At 43.4% G+C, this 9,080-nt stretch overlaps 1 protein-coding gene across 3 annotated transcripts in view; it reads right to left on the bottom strand.

The window, feature by feature from the left end:
* Positions 1-9,080, bottom strand: part of ascc3 (activating signal cointegrator 1 complex subunit 3) — a 105,194-nt gene that overhangs the window by 29,091 nt on the left and 67,023 nt on the right. The window contains exon 15 of one of the 3 annotated variants that reach the window (XR_014116800.1): positions 7,721-7,879. The exons of the other annotated variants lie outside the window; for them this stretch is intronic. The gene's annotated coding sequence lies outside the window, so the exon portion shown is untranslated. The remainder of the gene's footprint in view (positions 1-7,720; positions 7,880-9,080) is intronic. 3 annotated transcript variants of the gene reach the window in all.

The following is a 9,080-nucleotide window of genomic DNA, read 5'->3' as shown; positions in this document are numbered from 1 at the left end:
CACACTGAAGACATCCTGGATGAGATTCAAACTTCCAACCAAGTTAATGAGACATTGACTCACTAATCCATCACACCAGGATATACAGCAATGACATTGTAATGTAATTCAAACTGGATAAGTATGTTCAGTTGATTACAAGGACAGGGAAGGTAGATACATAAAAGGGGATTGTACTACCAGAAGGTAACATAACATATATTGAAGGCAGCTACAAGTTCCTTGGAATGCCACAGGCAAATGGGAAACACGAAAGCAGCTAAAGCTAATAGCTACAAAGAAGAAGGCAAGACCCAAAAAGTCATTTGAATGGGAAAAACAAGATCTGGGCTATCAACACCTAAATTCTACTAGTTACTGGACACCTTGCTGGCATAATAAGCTGGCCAAAGGAAGAGATAGAAGCCACTTACATCAAGACAATGACACTCTTCACAATGCACAGATATTTTCATTCCAAATCCAGCAATCTGAGACTGTACACCAAGCAGAAAAAGTATGGCCAAGGACTAGTGAGCATCAGAGCTACTATCCAGAATGAAACAACCAAGATCTAGGAATATATCAGGAAGATGGCCCCAAGTGATAAAGTGCTTAGTGAACACCTAAGAGAGCAGAAACCCAAGGAGGATGGGAATGAGGAGGAGCAGGAACAATCATGGGAGGATAAACCCCTGCATGATATGCACTATCAGCAAATTGTGGAAGTGGCTCATTTGGAAAAATCAGGACCCCAGATGCAGTCTGTGCAAAGATGTGCATGAGACATTCAAGCACATAAACAATGAGATGCAAGATGCTAGAAGGCAGAGTATACATGGAATGCCATAATCAAGAGTCAGGGATAGTATACAGAAATGTCTGTGTTTCAAGGTCAAAGTGGGATACACGCCTGAAGGTGGTGGAGAAGACCTAAGATCCTTCCAGATTATGACTGACAAAATGGTAATGGCTACCAACCGGATATAGTAGTGATAGACCAATAGCAGAAGAAGGCTGGAGTGATAGATGCAGCAATCTCAAGTGACAGCAACATCAGAAACAGGGAACACAAAAAGCTGAAAGAAGAGTCAGAAAATATTTGGAAGGTGAAGGCATCAATGGTTTCTGCAGTAATCAAAGCACTAAGGGGTGTGACCCCGGGCTTCAGGAGATCCTGAGAAAAATATCCGAGATCTCTGTCCAGAAGAAGAGTGCTGTATTGGGAACAGTTAAGATGATATGCAGGACCATCAAAGGCATTTTAATATTAATGTGCATTTAATTAATGATATATTTGTTTGCATTGCCAGTTGCTATGGCAGCAATGGAATTAGGAAACTTAAAAAAAAAAAAAAAAAGAACTGATACTCTTGGAATTTTTTTAACCCCATGCAGTGAATATTATGGTTTAAACATCTACTAAACAAGTGGTTAATAATAACTGGTTCCCCCTCCTACAAATTCAGATGCAATTTGCTTGCAGAGCTGATGAAGGACCTTCTTCTAAAATGTCCTTTTTTGCAAGAAAACTTGGGCACACTATAATTTTGAATACTCTACATCTGTAACTACAGTACACTGCTGTTACTCACCTGGAATCTACTGGAATCTCGGGCACATGCCCGAGCACGCGAACTTACCAAACAAACAAAGTGTTTTAATGAGTGAGGTGATTTAGATTTGCGTTGTGTTGACTGGCGACATGGATTGTGACCTCGCCTGACAGTAATGGCCTCCCCATCAAAAGGTTTTATCTCTTTCTGCCTCGGTCTAAATAGAGGTCAATGGCAACCAGGCACCACTGCCTTTGAGAGGAGAGAGAAAAAAAAAAAAGCCTGTGGCAGACAGCATCCAGCTCTGTCTATCTCTTTCTTTCTCCATCAGGTCTCACCCACATGGAATACTAACTAAAGAAGACCCACCAAAAGGTAATCTTGCTGCACTTTCCAGCCAGGATGCAATTGGGTGCTGGTTGTATTTGTCTCCATTTCCCAGAGCCCCATCAAATATCCCCATGTTGTGCAGTGCTGCTCTTAAGAGCTTCTCTTTTCTGACCCCTTAATAAGTGATGTTAGTCCTCAAGGATATCGTCCTTCCTGATAATCAATGCGTTGATCCACCAATCAGAACCTACCGGTTGTAATCTGCTCTTCTATAATGAGCTAGTCTTCTGATTTTATTTTTGCTAGTTAATGACAGGTTCCCTGGTACTACTGCCCACCTGAACAACTCTTTAGTCTCTTTCAAAGAGCTCTCAGAGCTTTCCTGCCATTGCTGCTCTCTTCAGTAATGAATTGCTCCATCATAAGATGTTTACTCTGGCTCTGGATTCTACTTTATTTATTTTGTGGCTTTCTTTTCTTTTTTTTGGTGTTCCACTCAGCTGGCCTCTCAGGACCTGTTTATCAGCTTGTCTCTTTATCCGCTTTTGCACTGGAATAAGAGTGCAGTGTTCTGCTCTCTGCTGGCCTTTGCCATAGTTGTGGCTCAGAGTAACAGACCAGTCAATAGACCTACACACACCGCAGCCAGTGGACCTAAGCAAGCCAGTGGACCTAAACACACCATAGCCAGTGGACCTAAACAAACTGTAGTGAGTGGAGCTACACAGACTGCAGCTAGCCAATTGACACTCAGCCAAGCTCATCCACCCTACCTGTGGGTACTACCCACTGCAATTACAAAACTAAAATTAGACAAACAATTTGGAGTTACCTGTTCTGAAATGAAAAAAAAGATCATCAACTTTTATAAAATAAGTGGCATCAACATTCCAGACTCAGGTGCCTTGCCGAGTCTCTGCACTGAATATCCTTGAGCCAAAAATCTTGTCCACTTGACAAATGTGTCAGAATGAGGTCAGGTACTACACACACTGAAGTGATAAATTATGTGCACTAAAACCACATGTTAAAAAAAAATGTCATAAATATTTATGTATATGAAAAAAGAAGCAAAAGCCATTTCAGGCAGAATCAGCAGTTTGAGAACTATAAAGAGGCAGTCCTCCCAGTTCACTTAGCACAAAGCTTAAACAAGGACATAGCGAGGAAGTGTATTTTAAAGATGGAAAACAAGACCAAGGCATAATATGAAACAGAGAACCAACTTGCATAGTAGTAATAATAATAATAATAATATTAACATAACGTTTATTTTTTTGTATGGCTGTTGTAAACAGAGATAAATGTGCATTCTCAGGCAAAAAGTTAAGGCGATAGAGTCTAATTGAAATGCTTAAGATAAGGTTTGCTTGGAGGTGTTGAGGAGAGTTAGGGCTATGTTATCACAGCCCAAGCTATAGCAAGGCTGGGCTGGCCTTGCCTGCTCGCAGCCTGGATTTGAGGTGGCAGTGTGTCGGTACCTGCATCAGGCTTGATTAAGGCTTGCCAGAGAGAGATCATTTCCCTGCACACAGAACTATGGCCCCAGTGGCCTGCCTGACGCCCAGCCGCACACTACTGATTATCTCCAGCTCTGCCTAGAGCAGAGACGACAGCAGTCGTGCTGCAGTGCGATACCATGGATATCCCCGGGTGTGTCCCCTGGCAGGGGTCCTGCCTGGGACACAGGCAGGGAGGTAGTGGGGGGCTGCAGGCCAGGGGTACTTTGGCTTTGGCTTCCCACACCCCTCGTGCATCAATCAGAGGCCGCAGAGTACTAATCACTCCGAATAAAATCAAGTACACACCAAAGAACTCATCTAGCTGCTGAATGTGCAGAGATTGTGGCTCATCACTGATTTCAGGGTACTTAATAGTCATAATATTTCTGCTGATGGTTTGACAGTCATTAACCCTGCATGAGAGGAGTGGGTGAGCAGGAAGAACTGCCACTCAAATGTACTCAGGCTCTCTCTGCCCCCTCCCTTTCCCCTCTCCCCATTCTCAAAACAAGCTCCCAGCAGCAGCTTTCCTCTCAGAGTACTCACATTAGTAAGTATGCGCTTAAATATGAATGCATCTCTTGAAACTAGAGGGATTTCAAAATCGCACTAACATTCTGAGCACTTGTTCATGCAAACAGGCACAAAACCACTCACTGTAGTTCATTTGTGTTGGATGGTGGTAATATTCATATTTACAAGCTGCAAGAGAACATTTTCTTGGCAAGTACATTTTGGAAACTTCAGAAAGAAAAACAAATGACTTCAACAACTACTGGCAAGACAACTGCAGGCCATAAGATGCATTGTAACAATGCCCCATTTATGCTACTGGAGTCACAAAGTACAGTGATTGAATTCTGAATTTCTGTCAGCTCTTTCATGACACTGAGTCACCACTGAGAGTGCCTCTACTGCCTGAGCCAACATTTCTTAGAGCAACAATATACAAACTAGAGCAGAGAGCCAGTGGACGGCTGAGAGGAGTTTATTTCTGGGTGCCCATGCTCTTGGGTGGCTTTTTGGACTTTCTAAGGTACAGAGACAACAATGCAGTGCACCTTGACAGCAATTCAAGATGATAGCCTCGGGTGGCAACGTAAAAATAGTGGAAACTGCAGACAAACGATAAAAATTAATGAGCTAAATCATACACTACAGGCCTGTCCCAGGTGGCTGAGGGCTTAGCAGAACGACAGAAGCTGATGAGCGTGTTTGAGTGCGGAGTAACTTCAACATCACACAAGCAGCCTGTCAGCCAGCTGTCACAGCTGCCATCTTCTCCACCAGCAAAAAACCCCAAAAAAACAAAACAAACATTAAAAACAACAAGAACAAAGATCCCTAGCTCCAACCAAGTTGTCCAACCCAGCACCTTGCCTTCTGTAGCCGGTAGGCCATCCTTTCATCCACATCAATACACTATCATTAGCTCCGGAACACCAGCTCTATGATGCTGTCTCAAAGAGCCCTCCATCTCTACGGAAGAATGAGTCACTGCTGCAGGAACCTTCCTTCTCCCTTCATCTCTAAACAAACTGAAGCAAATGAACAGAACCACATTAGCTTCACAGTTCAAGAATGTTCTAAGAGACAGAGACTAAGACAGAGAACTGATGACCATGACAAATGTAAGTGCAGTAAGCAGAATTATAGATATTCCTGAACACTCTTGCCAACAGCTGCTAACCCTAACCCTCTGCTGCTTATTCTTGGTGCCTAGAAGTGTCAGCACTTACAGTGTTTGTCCACTAGATGTCTCCAGTCTTCCACCTATGAGTGGTATCTTAAATCAGGGCTGGCATGACTGGTGGGTAACGGGGGTGGGGCAGAAGACTGGAAGCCAGGGCTTCAGTCCAATAAGGTGGGTGCTGAATCGGGTATCAGGATGCATGATGTAGAACAGACAAACACCATGGTATGTGTTTGAGGGAGGTTGTGGTCACGCTTGCCAGACGAGATCCGGGGGAGAGGAGGTCCCTGAGAGAGGGGAAAACTGCGGGCAGGGCTGTAGTCAGGGACGCTCACTCTCCATTTTCGGCCAGTTTGGCTTCATCCCCGCAATGGCATATCAGCTGGTGCTACTATAAGCCTTCTCTCTACAGTAAACAACAGGCTCCTCCTCACTGGAAGCGCAATGCAGGTTCCCCGCTGAACCTTTACAATCTGGTAATCTGGCCAGGCCTTGAATGGCTTGAGGAAACACAAGAGAGCACACAACACCACACCACATGCAGTGCAAAGGAAGGTACCAGTATCCTCAGCAAACAAGAGGGGCCATGCTCCCATACAGACAGGTTGGTGTTCTACACAGAGGTCGTGGCTATAGACAACACAGGGATCACAAACAGCAGCCGTGGACCCTCTGCTTCTGGGCAGTGCTTTTCAATCGCGCTGAAGAACTGGACACACACCGGGCCTGCAGGATATACAGTGGTTAGTGGCATATGCAGTATGCTAGCGATAATGGGTTGCCACGTGCTAAGCAGAATAAATGGGATAGGACCTGTGGCAGGGCCTCGGACAGGGAGCCCCATCCATCATTTCTATTTATAGACTCAAGTCCTTCAAGCAGCTCAGGAGGCTGCGTGTCTCTGGCATCTCATGAAAATAAGCAAATATCACTGAGGACTGTGGGCCTGTATACCGCACTGTCTGCACAAGCACACAAAGATTGCTTATATACTCATTAATCACCCGCTTAATGTATGGTGGCTCTGGGTAGGTTGTTGATTTTATAAACAACATATGCTTGCACCAAAACACTCCTTCCTCTCACTGTCCCTCTTTCCCTGTCTTTCTGTCCCTCTCATATGCACTGCGTCATTTAAAAAAACAAAACAAAACAAAAAAACACTTAAACGCCCATGCACATTCCTGCTCAATTAGAAACTTTTACTCTTTAATAGACAGTAATCTGCATAAACAACATCTTAATAAACAGTCATTATTTCCCACTATCACTTATTCAAGTGAGTGTGTTAAGATATCTAAGCCTGACTGACAGCCATTTCAAACTTAGCAATGAAGCAGATTAATGAATAGTGTGAGGAAGATATGTAGTGGCCTCACTTTGGACTTCTAAGCAGGGTAAATAAGGGCAAATTATATAATTGACCTTAAAGGTGCTGTATTTATACTGCACAAGCATCCTGGGGATTAAAACAGGTATAAATATTAATGCAGTGCAATTTCCATTAGCAAATAAGCAGTGTATTATCGGAGGATGAGTAATTCTGAGAAAGACTCACCTGTGTGACCAAGGCAAACACAGATGTGCCCCCACTAAAGTACCCATTTGGACACAACCGTTACTCTTCAAAAGCAAGCTGCTTTATTATAATGCACTGCTGATGAGTTGATCACTTGTGGAGAAAACACATAACCCAAAACAGATTGGGTTATCCTTTAGTCCTACAGAGCAGAAACTAAAAATCTCACAATGCAACAGTAACACAGTCATGTCTGGTTTGAAGACAGACACTTCTGAGTATGAGTGTGAGACTTTAAACTGAGTGTGTTTCTTTTTTTCAGTTCCATTCCAAAACAGATAGTGATAAGACAGTATCTATAACCATTTTTAACCATGGTGTTTGAGAATTATACATAGCCATCAAACACAATCACGCACATACATACACACAAAAACATGCATGCACGTGCGCACACAAACTCAGGCCAGAGCCATTTGAACCAAATGAAGATAACTGGTGCTTTTTGCATATAAGACATAACCTAGCCTCTCCCACTCCATTTTCAGTTGGAGAAACGAGGAGGATGAGGTGGTGTGTGTGTGTGTGTGTGTGTGTGTGTGTGTGTGTGTGTATTTATATCTGGCTCATAAAAATAGAGAGCAGATTAGAGAAGACACTGAAAGAAGCATCTATCTTGGCAAAGCCCCTGGGACTGAGGCAAAGGTTATTAAATGCATCACTCTGCCTTCTGCTGGGAGATTTAAATATGAAGTTAGTGTGCAACACCCTCCCAAGAGAGAGACAGCTCTACCTTTGCGTATTTATTCATCACAAATCTCACCTAAAACGTGTGCGTACACACACAAACACATTTCCTTTCACACCCATTCACATTATCCATTAAAGGTACACATACAGGCATAAACCCATGTCCCACACTAACTCAAACGCACAATTAGCTTATTTTCATCTACAACACACATCCCAACAACCCCTGACATTTTTATCACAAGCACTTGTATGCACACATCGCAGCACCATATCTCTCTCACACACCCACACCCACCCACAAGCAAGCAGGCGGGGAATGGAAGCCTGGACGAGTTTGTCCAGTGAGCTGCATTAACCCACAGAGAGACGGACTGGAGCGAGTAGTGACCTCTCCAGTTGCTTATTGATCCTTTCTGGCTGTGTGGAGCTGGGATGAGTCCAATCCATCAGAGGCAGCTTCAGCCTGTGCCTCCAGCACAGACAGTTCCTAATGAAGCCAGAACCAGTCCTTCTCACTCTCCAACCTACTGCCTGAGTCCAGCCAGCACTGAAGGGGACAGCACTTAAGACACATGCGCAGACAGGAGACTTGCACGCAGACACACCCACGCCCACAACCCACCCACAAAAACATTTACGCACGCAGACACTGAGCCAAATACCCGCCCACATGCAAACACGTAAAGCTTCTCTATAGCATCCTCTGACCAACAACCCAGTACTGATGTGTTTGCTCCTGATGTAGTAGATACAGTGGCAAGTGATGGTAGGAACAAAAAGGGAAGTTATATTTTATACTTGTGGTTTTATTGAACAGTATGGGCTAACCCAGAGAAAGGGGAAAAAAAAAGTTGACAGCTTTGACAAATCTTTCACTGTGGGGATGTCAAGTGTATTTTTCAGCAGCAGGTTGCTTTTAAAATGGCTTTCTGTAAGATTCTGAGTGACTCCCCCACTGTGTGCAGTAAACTCCAACAATGTCCCTCTCTCTCCATGGAGCTCTAATGTCTAATGTCGCTAGTGCTTGGAATGTTACCAAAGTTTTTAAGTTTTGAAAAGACTGAATGGGTTTTATGCAGAATAGCTATGAGCTTTGCAATGACATCTGGATGTTGGGAGATTTCCCTTTGGAGCTCCACAGTGAACGTTGGTTCCAGACTCCACAGTTCTCATATCATAGCCTAAAAGTATTGACTGACAGCAGTGAAGAACTGGCTCATGTTTAGTTCGATTTGCCATTGGTTAATTTGCCACTCATATACACTGCCTGGTCAAAAAAAGGTCACCACCTGGATTTAACTAAGCAAATAGGTAAGAGCCTTCCATTGGATAATTACTGCATGGGTGATTATGTTTCAGCTGGCAACAAGTTATTTAACCCTAACTGATGCAGTGAGTAGCTTCTCATTTGTTAAACAACCATGTCCAAAGACACATCCTGTGGTTGTGGAAAAGATGTTAATCTGTTTAGGGAAGGGTCAAAATTATTGGCATGCATCAAGCAGAGAAAACATCTAAGGAGACTGCTGAAACTACTAAAATCGGGTTAAGAACTGTCCAACGCATTATTAAAAAATGGAAGGACAGTGGGGAAACATCAGCTTCGAGGAAGGAATGTGGTCGGAAAATAATCTTGAATGATCGCGATCGGTGATCACTTAAATGTGTGGTGAAATCAAATCGTAGAAAAACAACAGTAGAACTTTAATAGTTTAAGTTTAATAGTGAAAGTAAGAGCATTTCCACAC

This window comes from Electrophorus electricus, chromosome 14 (genome assembly GCF_041902795.1).
Source record: "Electrophorus electricus isolate QZ-2024a chromosome 14, ASM4190279v1, whole genome shotgun sequence".
NCBI classification, from domain to species: Eukaryota; Metazoa; Chordata; class Actinopteri; order Gymnotiformes; family Gymnotidae; genus Electrophorus; species Electrophorus electricus.
The sequence above is the reverse complement of the archived record's forward strand: the minus strand, read 5'-3'. Positions and strand labels throughout refer to the sequence as shown.